This window comes from Pseudorca crassidens, chromosome 6 (genome assembly GCF_039906515.1).
Source record: "Pseudorca crassidens isolate mPseCra1 chromosome 6, mPseCra1.hap1, whole genome shotgun sequence".
NCBI lineage: Eukaryota > Metazoa > Chordata > Mammalia > Artiodactyla > Delphinidae > Pseudorca > Pseudorca crassidens.
Window position 1 is genome coordinate 19,630,503 of NC_090301.1, and position 17,016 is coordinate 19,647,518.

General features: G+C 49.6%; 1 protein-coding gene across 8 annotated transcripts in view; it reads left to right on the forward strand.

Annotated features, from left to right (window-relative positions):
* TNS1 (tensin 1) overlaps positions 1–17,016 on the forward strand; it is a 197,697-nt gene that overhangs the window by 33,259 nt on the left and 147,422 nt on the right. The gene's annotated exons all lie outside the window — the stretch shown is intronic.

Below are 17,016 nucleotides of genomic sequence, written 5' to 3' on the forward strand. Positions count from 1 at the left end.
GACGTTTGGGTTGTTTCCACCTTTTGGTTATTGTGAATAATACTGCCATGAATATTCATGAACAAGTTTTCATGTGGACATATGTTTTCACTTCTCTTCTATCTATCTATCTATCTATCTATCTATCTATCTATCTATCTGTACCTATGTGTGGAATTATGGGGTCCTGTTGTAACTCTGTATTTAACTTTTTGAGGAACTGTCAGCCTGTTTTCCAAGGTAGCTTGTATTAGTTTTCTAGGTCTGCTGCAGCAAAGTATCACAAACTGACTTAGCAGAAACTTATCGTCGCACAGTTCTGGAGGCTAAAAGTCCAAAATCAAGGTGTTGGCAGGACCACGTTCCTCTGAAAGCTGTAGGGGGAACCGCACCTTGCCTCTTCTAAGATTTGAGTGGTTTGCCGGCAGTCTTTGCTGTTTCTTGGATTATAGATACTTCACTTTAATCTTTTAGCTTCACATGGTATTTTCTGTGTGTGTCTTCTTATCATCTTTCCTCTGTATCTATCTGTCTCTGTGTCAAATTTTTATAAGGACACCAGTCATATTGGATTAAGGCCCACCATGATGATCACATTTTAACTTGATTACCTCCATAAAGACCCTTCTTCCAAATAAGGTCACATTCTGAGGTACTGGGACTTCAACATATCTTTTTTTGGGGAACACGATTCAACTTACAACATAGCTGCATCATTTTGTATTCTCACCAGCAATGTATGAAGATTCTGATTTCTGTACATCCTCATCAATACTTATTTGACTTTTTGATTATGGCCATCCTGGTAGATATGAAGTGATATCTCATGGTGACTTTGATTTGATTTCCCTGGTGACTAATGATGTTGAGTATCTTTTCACGTGCTTATTAGTCATGTGTATATCTTTTTTGGAGGAATGTCTATTCAGATTCTTTGCCTATTTAAAAAATTAGGTTATTGGGCTTCCCTGGTGGCACAGTGGTTGAGAGTCCGCCTGCCGATGCAGGGGACACGGGTTCGTGCCCCGGTCCGGGAGGATCCCACGTGCCACGGAGCGGCTGGGCCCATGAGCCATGGCTGCTGGGCCTGCGCGTCCGGAGCCTGTGCTCCGCAACGGGAGAGGCCACAGCAGTGAGAGGCCCGCGTACCGCAAAAAAAAAAAAAAAAAAAAAAAAAAAATTAGGTTATTTGCCTTTTTATTGTTGGGTTATAAGAGTTCTTCATATGTTCAGGATACAAGTCCCTTATCAGATATGTGATTTGAGGCGTTTTTTCCCTGTCTTGTGGGTTGTCTTTTTACTTTGCAGCACACAAGTTTTAAACTTTGATTCAGTCCAATTTATCTAATTTTTTTCTGTTATGGCATATGTGCTTTTGGTGTCATAGCTAAAGTCAAATCCAAAGTCATGTTTATCCCTATGTTTTCTTCTGAGTTTTATAGTTTTGGCTGTTACCATTAGATCTTTCATCCACTTTGAGTTAGTATTTATATATGGTATGAGGTAAGGGCCCAACTGCATGCATTCTTTTTCATGTGCCTATCCAGTTGTCCCAGAAATTTGTTGAAAAGACTCCTCTTTCCTCACTGAAAACTCTTGGCAACCTTGTCAAAGATCAGTTAACCATAGATGTGAAGGTTTATTCCTGGACTCTTAATTGTATTCCATTGAGAATGGAATAAGGGTATGTCTGTCCTTACACCAGTACCGCAGTATTTTGATTACTACTGTTTTATAGTAAGTTTTGAAATTCGAAGTGTGAATCTTCCAACTTTATTCTTCTTTTTCAAGATTGGCCTATTTTGGATCCTTTGAGTTTCCATTTGAATTTTAGGATCAACCTATCCCTTTCTACAAAGCAGCTAACTGAAATTCTAATAGGGATTAAATTGAATCTTTAGGACGGTTTGGGGAGTATTGCCATCTTAACAATGTTGAGTCTTCTGATCCATGAGCATGGCATATCTTTCCATTAATTTAGATCTTCTTTAAATTCTTTTCATACTGCTTTGTAGTTTTCAGAGTATAAGTTTTACACTTTTGGGAGGCTAAATTTATTCCTAAATATTTCATTCTTTTTGTTGCTATTTTAAATAGAATTGTTTTCTTAATTTCATTTTCAGATTGTTCATTGCCAGTGTATAGAAATACAACTGATTTTTTTAACATCTTTATTGGAGTATAATTGCTTTACCATGGTGTGTTAGGTTCTGCTGTATAACAAAGTGAATCAGCTATATGCATACGTATATCCCCATACAATTGATTTTTGTATATTGAAGATTTATCCTGCAACCTTCATGAACTCATTTGTTAATTCCAATAGTTTTAAAATGAATTCTGTAGGATTTTCTGTATACCAGATCATCTCATCTGTGAATGGAGATAGTTTTACTTCTTCCTTTCCAAACTGAAAGCCTTTTATTTCATTTTTTTGCCGACTCATCCTGGCTAGAACCTCCTAGAACTAGAAATGACAAGAGCAGAAATCCTCACCTTGTCCTTGATCTTAGGGGAAAGCATGCAGTCTTTAACCATTACGCATGATGTTAGCTGTGGGTTTTTCATAGATGCCCTCTATTACATTAAGAACTTTTCCTTCTATTTCTAGTTTGTTGAGTGTTTTTTTTTTAAAATAATATTTATTTAGGTTGCGCCGGGTCTTAGTTGCAGCACGCAGGATCTTTAGTTGCGGCATGAGGGCTTCTTAGTTGTAGCACGTGGGCTTCTTAGATGCAGCATGCAGGCTCTTAGTTGCGGCATGCAGGCAGGATCTAGTTCTCCGACCAGGAATTGAACCCAGGCCCCCTGCGTTGAGAGCATGGAGTCTTACCCACTGGACCACCAGGGAAGTCCCTGTTGAATGTTTTCTATATCAGGGTTTTGTCACATCTTTTTCTGCGTCTGTTGAAATGATCGTGGTGCTTTTGTTTTTTTATTCTATTGATATGGTATATTGCAGTAGTTGAGTTTCAGCTGTTGAAACAACCTTGCATACCCGGGATAGATCCCATTTGGTCAGGATGTATAATTCTTACTATTATATGTTGCTGGATTTGGTTTGTAGTATTTTGTTGCATCTCTGTTCATAAGAAATATTGGTCTTTAGTTTTCTCTTTCTTGTAATGTCTTTGTCTGGTTTTGATATCGAGGTAACAGTGGCCTCATAGAATGAGTGTTTGCTCCTCTTCCACTTTGTAAGTGTTTGTGAAGAGTTGATATTGATTATTCTTTAAATGTTTGGTAGAATTCACATGTGACGTCATCTGGGCCTGGGCTTTTCTCTTTGTGTAGTGTTTTGATTGCTAATTCAGTTTCTTTATTTGTTATATGTTTATTCAGATTTTCTATTTCTTCTTGAGTCAGTTTTGGTACAATGTGTCTTTCTAGGAATTTGTCCATCTCACCCTAGCTATCTAATTTATTGCCCTACAATTGTTCATAGTGTTCCTTCATAATTTTTATTTCTGTAAGGTCGGTAGTAATATCCCCTCTTTCATTTCTGATTCAAGTAATTTACGTGGTCTCTCTTTTTTTCCTGGTCAGTCTACTAAAGGCTTATCGACTTTGTTTACCTTTTCAAAGAACCTATTTTCTCTCTGACCCGCAGGGGTTTTCATTATAATCACTTTGTTTATAGCCACTGTTTATTGAGTATCCTCTGCATGGTGGCTACTCGACACTCATCTCATTGAATCCTTGAAAAACCACCCATGAAGCGGATACAATGGGCCACACTCTCAAATGAGAAAACTGAGGTGTGAAGTGTTTGCACCAGTCATGAAACTAGCAGGCAGCTCAGATCTGAGTATCTGGCTCCGAAGCCTGATGACTTTTCATTACTTCCTTTTCCACTTTCAGCCTCTACTCTCTGCTGCTGAGGCTCGTTTTCTGAATTCTAAGGAGAAGAGCCATGGGTCACCATTCCCTTGCATCACCTGTCAGTGGGCCTCAGCCTTGCCTGGCGAGCCCATTAAGCATATTGCTGCCACCCTCAACTTTGGTTCGGTGGGGCTTGGCTTGGGCCCAGGGATCTGCATTACTGTCTAACACCCCCAGTGATTCTGATGCTGGGGTCCCTTGATAGCACCTGACTAACGTGTGTTTGCCCCTGGAGACCCCATTTTAACGCCACTGGGCACAGGGCCCTACGAAGCCACTGGTTCCTCTGGCTTCTGCTTCCCTGGCAGTGGGGGTCAAGGATGAGGTAGGTCTTGGGTGGGAAGCCATTTTATCTCCACTTTATAAAATACTTTGAGAAGTTGTAATAATCCTCCCTTCCCCTCAATCTTCCTAGAGTCGTCTCTCAGAGTGCGGGGCCTTCAGGGGTTACTGAGTAGACTTGGAGTGTGTCATAAGCAGTCAGTGCACACGTGCGTGCACACACACACTCACACCCACACCCACACCCACCTAAGGCTGGGAGAGAAAGTGACACTGAGCTGCGACTGGCTTCTCATTTTCCTGGAATGTGGCTCCCAAAAGGTCATATTTTTCAGCGTTTCTGACTCTGGGGCTGTGTAAACATCGCACGGGGGTTTGCTGCTTCTGAGAGACTGCAGGAGTTAGGAAGGGGAGGGTGGGAACCCAGAGAAGGGAGAGAAAGGCAAATGGGAGCTGGAGAATTAGAGCCAGAGAAGGAGACAGGAGGGGGAAATCCTGGGGTCCCGCTGAAACAGGACACATGGTGAAATGTGCAGGAGGGAACAAAGGCCAGCAGTTTCCTGCTAAGAAGCAGCGAGCGTGAGGGATCTGGTGAGGGCCAGGGTCTGCGGTGCAGGGAGAGGGCAGATTAGAAGTTCTGTCAGTGGCATGGGAAGGGAGGGGTCTCCTGAACCCCTGGCCCATGCCAGCCTCCCTGGCTGCTTCTGGCTTTTAGCTTGAGGGTCTGCAGTGTCCACTGGAACTGGCTGAGCAGGGAGAGCGAGGGAGAGATGGGCTTCCCCTCCTGGGGCGTCTGCCTTTGCTTGAGAGAAGCTGCTGGTCCTGAGGGAAGGCGCTGAGTTGCCTCCTGAAGACCCGGCCTTCTCTCCTGCTTGGCTCTCCCTGGGGGCCAAGACTCAGTCTTAACCTTCTGAGCCTTCCAAGCCACTGACCCCAAGCCAGTGCCGGAGCCTGGATGTCCTGGTGGCGTTGGAGCCCCTCTGGCCTTGGGCTCAGGTGGATCTTGATTCTGCCGTTTATATGAGCTGCGTTATAGCGGACAAATCATTCCACCTCTGAAACTGGTCTCCTCATCGGTATAAAAACGCTGCCACTGATATGTCTCAGCCACCTTGCAAGGTTGGTTTGAGGATTAGAGAAAACGTAGGTAAAATCCTGTGGGCTCTTTCTCAGTAGATGATAACTCTTATTCTATTATTCTGAGACCCAAGGATAACAGACGGCTAAGTGTCCCAGAAACCCACTAGCCAGCAGGCCTGGCCAACTCCAAAAGAATGACCATGGCCCACATTCCATTACCCTCCCTGCACATTGATTTCCTCACCTGTGGTCACCTCTTGGCCCCCTGCGGTCACCTGCTGGCCCCATGTCCTCCTTTCTGCTCTGCCCCGCCCAGGACCTACGAGGCCTCTGCTCCCTCTCTCTGAGGGTTTTGGCCCCTGGCTGATGAATGACTTGGCCAATTGTTACCCGCAGCCAGCAGGCAGCAGGCAGCAGGCAGGTCGGGTGGGATGTTAGCGGGGGGCCATTAGGAGGAGATGGGATTGTGTGTCCTGGGGCACAGCGAAGTACAGAGCGAGTCACACATTAACCGCCTGGCCTGTTTCCACCGGCTGGGCCTGGGCACCCAAGCGAGGGTGTCCAGGTGTCTGGGTTCAAACCAGGTTCTGTTCAAGGAAGCAGGGAAGGAAGTTCACTTGTGGGTCATGTGTGATTGGAGGAGCAGCAGAAAAGCTCCAGTGCCCTTTCCTGCACTCCGAAAATCACACTGGCTTGAATTCCACCATTAGTCTCTGGCTTACAGAGATCCTCTATGCCTGCACAGACAGGATCATTTAATCTAATCCTCACAACAGCACTAAAAGATAGGCATTAATATAATCCCTCAGGGCACAGAGGAGGAAACAGGCTGAGATGGTTGAGCAGTGTGCTCACACAGCCAGGAAGGTGGTAGAACAGGGACCCAGGAGTTGAACCCAGACTCAGGGAGAGGCTCCAGGAGAGAGTCTGACCTGGAGGTGGTGTGGTGAGAATCCCGAGCCCGCTTCTGGCTTTCCTTCTTCAATGCTCACTAACTCTGTAAGCTGCTCAGTCTGTTTGTGACTTGGGTTCCTGATCTATAAAAGTCATAAAAATAGTCCCTGCCTCCTAAGATTATTGTGAGAACGAAATGAGTGAATGCATGCTTAGAGTAATAGATAAATACCAGCAATTATTATCATGGCTCCCCTGTGAATGGGGTCCTAGGACAGAGGCTGCAGTCAGGTTGGGTGGAGGAAGTTCTGCTTTACTAAGCTTGCCTGGACCTCTAGGGAAGACAGTTGGAATGGTCCCCCCTGGATTGGGCTGTCTGGTGAGATGGTGAGCTCTCAGCAGCCATCTTGCATTGTGGGGAGGAGGTTGGACTGAGGGCAGTGAAGGTCTCTTTTGTGCTAAGACTTGGGAGCTTGGGAGTCAGAGCTGGATTGGTTTCCTGCTTTCCTTGCTTATAACTGAATGACCTTGGACCGTTTTCTTTTCTTTCTTTCTTTCTTTTTTTTACATTTTATTTATTTTTTGGCTGCACCGTGTGTTAGTTGCGGCCCGCGGGATCTTTGTTGAGCCATGTGGGATCTCTCACTGCAGTGCGCGGGCTTCTCTCTAGTGGTAGCACGTGGGTTTTCTCTTCTCTAGTTGTGGCACGCCGGCTCCAGGGTGCGTGGGCTCTGTAGCTTGTGGCACGTGGTCTCTCTAGTTGAGGTGCGAGAGCTCAGTGGTTGTGGCCCGCAGGCTTAGTTGCCCCATGGCATGTGGGATCTTAGTTGCCTGACTAGGGATCAAACCTGCGTCCCCTGCATTGGCAGGCGGATTCTTTACCACTGGACCACCAGGGAAGTCCCCCTTGGACGGTTTCTGAAGTGCCCTGATTCTCAGTTTCTCATCTATAAACTGGGGTTATGAAGACCTTCCTGCAGGGTTGTGGTGAAGATTAAATTAGCTAGATATGGAGAGTGCTTTTCAGCTGCTGGTGCACAGTAGCCAGAGGTTTGTGACAGCTGTGGTTGTGGTGGTGGCATCGTGGTTATTATCATTAGACGCCAAGTGTGGCTCTCTCCAGGTGATGATCCCAGAGCTGGAATACCCGTGTGTTCCACCTCGGCCAGGTCTGTTTGCTTTGCTCCCTGAGCAGTCTTCCTTCTTCCTCCTCTGCCCCCTTAGTTTGAGCATCTCTCATCTGATTCTCAGGAGTCTGGGGACCTTCTCAGGTTCAATCCGTCTTCCCTTCCAAGGACTTAATTTTTTAACAGTCCTCTGCTCTCATTCTGACCCCTAATCTGTGTCTTCTTCAGGACCCACTTAAATTTTTTTAAAATTTTGAGATGATTTTAAACTTCCAGAAGATTTGCAAAAATGGTACAAAGAGTACCACTATACCCTTTTCTCATTTTTTGTGAATGTTGACATCTTCTGGAACTGTTGCATGATTATCGAAACTAGGAAATTAACATTGATCTGACGCTATTAACTAATCTACAGATCTTAGTCGCATTTGGCCAGTGTTTCCGTTACTACCTCTTTTCAGATCCAGGATCCAGTTTCAGATCCCACGTTGCATATATCTCTCACATCTCCTTAGACCCTTCCGAGCCGGGACAATTCCTCAGTCTTGTTTTGTTCCCTTTGACTTTGGCACTTCTGAAGAGTACTGCTTAGTTATTTTGCAGAATGTCCCTCAATTTTGGTTTCCTTGATTTTCTATTTCCATCATTCCTTCTACATTTATTAATTGGAATTCTACTGTAAAGAACTGTACCTTATCCCCCATTTATTTATTCAATTATTTATTTATGTCTCTATGGAACCTGGATATCCACTTTACTTTATAGATTATAATCCAATGCTATCATTATTTTTCTTGGATCAAATTGACCCAGCGCTGGCCATTGGGAGTTCCTTTAAGTTGGTGGGACCCATAGTTTTTGACCTCTCTTATTTACTCCCTGTAGCAGTTAGGGTTCTCCAGAGAAATAGAATCAATGGGATATTTATACGAAGAGAATTATTTTAGGGAATGGGCTCACACCGTTGTGAGGACTGGCAAGTCTGAAATCTATAGAGCAGGCTGGCAGGCTGACACCTCAGGTAGGAGTTGGTGTTGCAGCCTTGAGGCAGAATTCCTTCTCCAAGAAACCAGTTTTTGCTCTTCAACTGATTGGATGAGGCCCATCCGTATTATCAAGAGTAATCTTGATTTCAGGTCAGTTGACTGTAGATATTAACCTATCTACAGAACACCTTCACACACGCCTGGATCGTGTTCGATTAAATCACCAGGTGCTCTAATCTAGCCAGTTTGACGCACACAACTATCACACCCACTCATTCTATAGGAAGCATGAGAGTCACTTGGTTTTTCATATGTCAACATGGGTGGGTGGATGGAGAATACAGGCCCCCCGCCTCAGGCTGGTTTGGGATGGAAGTTTGCAATCCTGGTCCAGGCCTCTTTAGTTTCCAGATTTGACCTTTGATTATTGCTCTCCGTGAGAGCTTGGGCAAATCCTTCCTTTCTTCTGTAAAGCTCGAGAATCATTGTTCTAGAGTGGGTGGATTTAGAAGAAGGGTTTTAAGTGCCCGCTTCTGAAGCCTGAGTGAGAACATACCTACCTGCTCCCCCCCCGCCCCCCCCCCCCGCAAGGCTTGGCTTCTGGTACCTTCCAGGACTTGCCGCCAACCTTCTGGGGATACACCTGGGGTACCCCCTGCTCCATCCTGGGAGAGGCTGAGGTGCTGTTAACCGCAGCTGTTCCTCTCTCTGATCTGATCACTTTGGAAGAGGGTCATCAGAGAGTCTAAAGTGGGTCAACCACAGAGCCCAGGCAGGAACTGTGGCTACGCACACATACGAGTGTGTGCGTGCGCACATGCGCGTGTGTGTTTAATATCCTGAAGTCGGATGGGGAGTACTTAGAGATACAGGGAGACCTTCTGGGACTTGAACCTGCAAGGGGCCCACAGGTGCTGAGCAAGGCTCTGTAACTGGACAAGGTTCCCCGAAGTTCTTAGACTGCTGGGGAGGCGGGGGTGAGAGGCCTGGCTTTTCCAGAACTGGGGAAGGAGATGTGGAAACTAGTGTAAAGGGACCTTCACGCAAGAGGAAAAACCTAACTATATCCCAAAGACCTGCGCTGCTGAGAGGGCCTGGGCGTTCCTCCTACCTCCCTGTTTCTTTCCATAAGGGGAAACTGAGGACTAGGGCAGTTTCAGCTTCAGTAGAGGAGTCGGTATCAGGCACAGTCACTGGGGGTAACCAGATTATTTCCTTGGTCTTCGTGGAGGACAACCTAAGAGGAAATAGGTTGATACTGTAGCTGGAAGGGATTAGTTCTAGGAGGTGCTGGTGGGAGCCCAGGAACGGGCTCCAGGGGACTGAGGGGACAGCTGGGACCCCTTGATTGGAATCTCAAGAATAGAAATGGTTGTGTTTGGCAGGGGAGGGCTGGGCCTTCCAGCACTGGAATGTGTGTGTCTGTAGGGGGCAGGATGGTGAGCCCAGGCGAATCCTGAAGTCCCAGCCTGCCTTGCACTGACCTGGGGAATATAGCACAGGCCAGCTGGTGCCCCTTAAGACCACATCTGTTCTCGCACCACCGCTGCACCCACTGCTGTGAGCCCAGCCTCTGGGGCAGTGACAAGAGCCAGCAGATAGGACTGGTGCCAGTGAGTATCCTTGGGCCTTGAGCTGGACCAGCCTGAGCCTCAGTTTCCTCCTCTGTAAGATGGGGATCATGAAAGTAATGTCTAGCTCATCGAGTTGCTGTGGAGAGCTTTGGGGATGGTGCACCTCGTGGGGTGAATGTCCTATTCCTGGTTGGGGCGATGAGTGGGGGGCACCTCTATGTGAAGCTGGCACTCCTCCTGCCCCACACTCACTGGGCCAGTTAGGAGGGGCTGCGGGGGTCTCCCAGGACCGCGGTGCAGGAGCAGTCCCTCCCCTACAGGGAGTCCTCCCACTGCTCTCTGCAGCTGCCTCTCCCCCTCCTCCCCCACCTCCCCTCACCCAGGAGGATGATAAATGCACTGCCAGCTCCGAATAGGGCCTGACCTCAGCGGCGAGGCATCTCCCCTCGCCCCCCACCCTCCCAGCCGCCAGCCCTGCATTCCTGGAGAGGATGAGGTTGAGCTGCGGTGCTCACCCCTCCTTTGTCCTGCCGGCTGCTGCCCACCGGCCACTTCCTTCCATCCAGTCTCAGGAGAGCTTGAATGCCAAAGGGCCCAACTGTGGGCCTTGGATAGGATAGTTAATAGCAATAATAATAATAAGAGCAGTTACCATTTATTAAGCAATTAGGTACCAGATTGCATGCTAAGCACATTGCATGGGTCATGTCACTGAATTCTCAAGACAGCTCCGTGAGGAGGTTGCTATTATTATTCTTCCAGTTTTAGCACCGACAGGAGGAGAAGGTGGGGAGGACGGGGGACCTGTCAGAGGCTCAGAGAGGTCAAGCTGCTTGCCCCACCTCACACAGCTAGCGAATGGGTGGAGCCAGAACCCCCACTGTGCTGCAGATGGCCCAGTGGCCCCTGCCTCCCCGTCATCCCCCCTCCCCCCCCTTTCCCCCCTCCCGCCGCAGCATTAGGCTCCAGTCAGCTCGTCTGGACCCTGGACACAGGATGTGGTTCTGAGAGGAGGTGCAAGCACGGGAGACAAGACTTGCTTGGGGGACTGGAACTCCCTGGGGCATCCCAACTGCCAGGAAAGATGGATGGGGGTCTCCTGGGTGCTGAGAGCTTTGCAAAGGAAGGTTAGTGTCCCTCCTCATTCCTTCCCCAGTTCTTAGAAGCCTAACGTTAGAGACCTGGGCAAGCAGGCAGCCCTCTCCAGGGCACTACCGTAGCGCCTTTGTTTTCAGGCCTATTTCAGGCTCAGATGGATAATGAAAAGATTCTTTTATTAGTATTTCCCCCGTGAACCTCACAATTTGAGAAATTATACTCACTTCCCCAGTTCTCTTAATCAAACGCATTTCGGCTACCAACTAGAAGTTCCAGGAGGCGTGGGATAACCGACCTCCCCTTACCGAGTTGGAATAATTCTGAAGCTCAGAAGTGTGATGTTTTGAAATGATGACCAAGGCTCACAGTCTTCCATTACTACCATCCAGTTCCCCTAGCGGTCTAACCTCCATTCAACTTGCTGCAGTCTTTCCCTTTCTGCTACTTCTGTGTAATTAGGTGTCCAGGCACCCCAAACCTGCTGTGCAGCCCAGGCCCTCCCCCACTTCCTCTCCTTCTTTTTCCTCCCATGATCATACGGCTCTTGTCCTCCTTTCCACCTCTTTCATTGCTTTAGCTCTTGGCTGGGCCTCAGGCTCCTGCTGGGCCTGGTTACCTGCCTACCTTCAAGGTTCAGCTAGCAGCCTTGGGTGTCAGAGAGATGTGGGTTCAAATCCAGGCTTTGTTACCCCCGGCCTTGGGGCCTTGAGAAGGTCACCAATTCTCTCTGAGTCACAGTTCCCCCATCTGTAAATGGGTAAGATATTGTCAACATCCAAGGACAGTCTGGGGATTGGAGATCCTGGAAATACGGAGCCAGGTCTGAGCTGCCCTTGGTAAACAGCAGCAGTCCACTGTCTGTCACCGGCTACGTCAGCGCCGTCCACCACCAGCAGCCTGATCCACCCTCTGTGGCTGACGTCTCCGGTGTAGCTGCGTCCCTGCAGACAAGGGTGCAGACGGGGGCTTGGGCAGATGGTGAAAGACTCCCACTGTGGGTCAGTTATCGGCTTCTCATGCAGCGGGGAGTGTGGGTGAGCTCGTTGGTTTCCCAACTGCCGTCAGGCTTGTCCTCCTTTCCCATTTTACCATATCAGTCATCACCATCCTGCACTGTTACTTCATTTTTTAAAAAAGTGACTTGCTTTTTTAACTGTTTACTCATTCTAAGTGATAGAATGTATGGGCTTAATCTATGTTTTTAATTTCTTGCTAAATACAAAAGAAATTAAAGTAAAATAGTTGAGCCATGTTTCCAAGGAAAATCATCTTGAATACCACACTTTAGGAAACATGGATCAGATGAACTTATATATATAGTTTTTCCTTTGGTCAGTTCTTTATTACGGGAGATTTGAAACGTGTACAGAAGTATAGTATGATGAACTCCTTTGTATTCATACTCCTCCTTCAAAAACTGTCAGTTTCTTGCTGTTTTTGATTCATCTGTCCCCCTTCACTTTCTTTTCTTTTTCTTTCTTTCTTTTTTTTTTTGCTGGAAGTTTTTTTAAAGCAAATCCCAGACATTATATCATTTCACTGTAAATACTTCAGTGCATATCATTAACAGATAAGGACTTTTAACTTTAACATTACCATAATACCATTATCGCAGTCAACATAATTAATAACATTTTCTTAAGAGCAGCTAATACCTAGTCTGTGTTCAATTTTCCCTGATTATCTCCAAAATGTCTTGTTTCGGTTGGTTGGTTTGAATCAGGCAGATGGACTTGGAAACTGTGCTCTAGTCTCTCTTTCTGTTTCAGTAATAGTCATGTGTCTACGTGTATCATTGCCTCTGTCTCTTCACCAATCAACTGATGATACATGACCACCTTTTCTGATGGGTCCTTATTCCGTAGTTGCTATCTGTTTCCTCTTCCATCCATCCATCCTTTTCTCCAGCACAGATTTCCCTGCGGGCTCCCAAGTGGGGTCTCTGTCCAGCTGGTTGTGAAATCAGGAGCCCAATATCCTTCCCATTCCCAGCTTCCCTTCCCTGGCCTTGGCCTGGCTGGCCTGCTGCCTTGTGCCCAGGAAGGAGGGGGCTCTGGAGGGAGAGGAAGCCGGTGCCTCTCGGGTGAAGTTGGGCGGGGGAGGGGGGACGCCCATGGGCCCACCTCCCTCGACGCCTCATCTGATGAATACCGTGTCCCTGCGACGTCCATGTAAGTCTGCTTGGCTTGCTCGGAGCTGGCGCCAGCGGGGAGCGCCGAAGCGGGTGGCCTTGGGGGTCACGTGGCTCTGGGAAGCCTTACCAGGCGGCTGGCCTGGGGCTGGCCAGGCCCTCGTGGGAACACACCCCTGCTTTCAGCCCTGTTCCCCACTGTGGCCCCACCCCTGGGGCCCCTGCCCTCTTGCTTTCATTGCCAGCCAAGGTCCTGCCCTCTCTGAGCCTGGTCTCAAGCTTGGGCTGCTGCTCTGTTCCTTTGATCCCATCTCCCTGGGGCTGGGAAAGTCACGCCCCAGAATCCCCGGGGCCTGCGTCCTTCCTCTCCTGCCTTTGCTTCTGAGGTCTCACGGCTCAGTCCTTTGCCTCCTGAGAAGTTGAGGGGATGGGGGGACTTGGGTCCTCTTCCCAGGTTTCTCCTTGAGATCCTGGTGGGGAAGCCTCAGCCCTTCCCTGGGTCTTAGTGTTCTCATCTGAGAAATGCTCAGAATAGTGCTTCACTTCAACGAGTGGCCAAGAGGGACATTTGAGGTTTAGGGGTGTGTGTGTGTGTGTCTGTGTGTGTGCATGCATGTGCTTGTGAGCGTCTGTGGACCTGTGTGCACCCAGGCTTTAGAACTGCAGCCCTCGAACATGTGTTGGGCTACAGGTGAGAAAGATGGCTGGTACCACTGAGGCCCAACAGAACTTTCCAGCTCCTCACCCCCGTGTATGAGCGCATCTCATATTCTCCCTCTGCTGCCTCTTTCCTTTGGGTATCTCAGGTTCCACCTCCATGTCTTTGTATCTTTGTACTGTCTCTTTCCTGTCTGACTTTTCTCTTCGTGTCCATGTCACTCTCTCCCTCCTGCTGTGCCCCTCAGGACTCTGTAGGTGCATGTCATCCTCATGGTCCTGCCTTGTTCCCCAAGTCCCAGCCCTTTGTCCTGACTCCCCAACCCTTTGTCCTGACCCACAGCTGTAAAAGCCAGAGACCCTTCCCTCTTGACTCCGTGCGTGGGGGGCCCATTTGTCTCCCAAGTTTCTTCCAAAGACCTCTGTGGCTTGGGGGTTTGGAGGGCTCATGTCCTCCTGCCCTCTGTCCCAGCAACACCCCTCCTTCCCCAAGGCAGCTACAGATGCCCCAGAGCACCCCTAACGCCTGACATCTCTGTGGAGGTGTTGCCCTCATATGTGTGTTACTGAGAATCCCCCATTCCCGAGCCTGTACTGAATATGACGTTTTTCCCTGAGAAGAATGATCCCTGAGATGTCCCCGATCTACCCAGTGGCACTGAAATTATGTGACTTAAGAGTCATCCAGGACGCAGGGTTGTTTGAGGTCCTGGAAAGAGCCCTGGCTTAGGAGATGGAAGACCTGGGTTCAAATTCTGGGTCTCTTCCTTTCCAGCTGTGGCGTCTCAGGGCACCTGCAAAATAGCAACAGTATGGGTGATGTCATCGAGTTGTGGAGAGGGTGGGGTGAGATGAGGCGCCCAAACGCCCCTTAGCAGTGGTGGTGCTGGGGGTCTGCAGTATCCTCCCCGTTGCCCAGGCTCTGCCCGGCTGGAGTACGCTCAGTACCGGAGGTGGCGTGGGTGTGTTTGTCCAGCTTGGAGGGGCTGGAACGCAGCAAGGACAACCTGTAGTTTAGTCCACTTCTCAGGATGAACACAGACCTCCTCTCTTGCCTGTGTGGGTGCGTGTCTCTGAGGGGTCCCTGGAGAGGGGAGAGTGCCAGGTCCCTGGCCAGGGCGTCTGTGCTGGTGGCGCCGGCTCCTGGGGCACCTCCAGGATGGTGCTGCGGGTGGGTGGAATCCATCCACAGGGGTGAGACACCGAGGCCAAATGTGCCGAGGATGCTTGGGGCTGCATATCTCTGGCCAGGAATGTGCTGTGGTATTATTAGCTGGCAGCCTTCTCGCCTTTGGAATAATCACCCCAGTGTCGTGGCAGACACCTGTCCAGCTCTGCCTGCCCAGACAGCCCTCGGGTGTCTGCACCGAACCTCCCGTGGCTGGAGCTCATGTGTGTGCCTGTGCGTGTGTATGTGTGTGTGTGTATCCATGTGTATGTGTGTGGGGCACGTGCCTGTGTGGGTGCAAGTGTGCCTGTGTATCTGTACTGTGTTTTCACGTGTGTGTGTGCAGATGTGTATGTGCACATGGGTTTAAGTGCACATACTTGTGTGTAGTGTGTAGACACCTGTGCAGGCATGTGTGCATGAGTGTGTGTGTATGAGTACGTGTGAGTGTGCATGATCATGTGTGTCTGTGTGTGCCCCTACCTGGGGGAAGCAGGAAGCCCTGAGGAGGCCTGGGAACAGGAGGGAAGTAACGGACAGAGGGGAGGCTGATGACCCCACCCTGCCAGGGCGTGGTGAGAGGCTGGGAGGCTGGATGGGGGCGGGGGACAGCAGGCAGATGCGCAGGGCAGGCAGGAGGGGCTGCTGGGGCTCTTGGCACTTGGGGTCTGGGCCACTCCCCTTGACTGTACTCTTCAAGGCAGCATGATAAAAAGCCTGAGGCCGGCCAGCCTGAATCCATCATTCACTAGCCTTGTGACCTTGGGCAAGTGACTTAACCTCTCCAAGTCTCAGTTTCCTCATCTGTATGATGGTGATAATAATAGTAACCTGCCCAGTAGAGTTATAGGGAGAGTGAAAAAACAGTGCCTGACACACGCACAGAGCTTGATAAGTGCTAATGTATCACCATCATCATCATGACTGTGGACCCCTCTGTCTGCCCTGCATCTGGCTTTGACAGTTCCTCTCTGGCCAGGACCTCCAGGCAGAATGGGCGACCCCCGGCTCATCTCCCTCATGGCAGGGCAATGACATGGAGGCCTAGAGAGGGCACAGGAATGGTCCAGGGTCACCAGGAAGATGGGCAGAGCCATAAAGATGCAGCCCCTTGGCTCCTGGCAGCACCTTCTGCCCACAAAAGCTACCAAGGCTCTTTCTGCCTCGCTCGTATTTCTGGGTTGGCAGTGCCTTGCCAGGAAGGAGAGGTAAGGAGAGCCTGGCAAGCTTTCTCACCCAGGCCAGCTGCTGCGGACAGCCCAGGACGCATCTGTTCACCACACAGTTTCTTATGGAACTGAGGTTTCCATTCCCTGTCTTAACTACCCTCCAATGCGTCTTTGCTTTTGAGCTCTCCAGATCCTGCTGCAAATCCTGACTCTCAGATGGAGAGGAGTGGGCCCCAGCGGGGCCAGGCCCCAGGATCCTCGCTCCCTGGCCCAGTCCTGCCCAGGAGAGCTGGCCATCTGGCTCTGGACTGTGGTGCTCGCACCTGGTTGGGCTACCCTGGTCGCACCTTCTACCCCCAATTCCGGCCAGATGGGAGTGGAATTCCTAGGAAGCGCTGGGCCCCCACCTGCCTTCCCTCTGCCCCTACTGGCACATCCGCATCCTGTCCCTCGCCCTGCTAGGCCTCCCTGGAACTCCCGGGTGCCAGGACGGCTGCCCCCTGGGGTAGCAGGCCCAGGGTGTTGCCAGGAGTGTGGAGGTGGGAGTGGGCACTGCGGTGCCTCGGCATGGGGGGCGGGGCTGGGCAGAGGCAGGTGGGATCTGCCCGGATCCCCGAGTGTGCACAGGCTGTGATTGCCCTGGACGCCGGCCAGAGAATTGTTTTTCACAACCACCACCCGCTACCGGAAGAAGAAAAAAAAGGAACGACAACAAAAACAACCACCAAATTTTTTTTTTTTTTAAATCTGCTGTTAATGGCCGATTGGCTGTACATTATTAAACAGGCAGCTGGAGATCTGCCAGGGAAGGGTGCTTGAGCCAAGACTCACGGCCTGAACACAACGTTCCTAGGAAAACAGTCACCTGTGGGGTCCCCGGGGAGGAGGACCCGGGGGATTGGCCCTCGCCCGGCTCATCCTTCCCACCTCAGCCTCTGCTCTGGTCATCTTGTGGGGAGCAGGGCCGTGCTGCGCCTGGAGCCCAGACA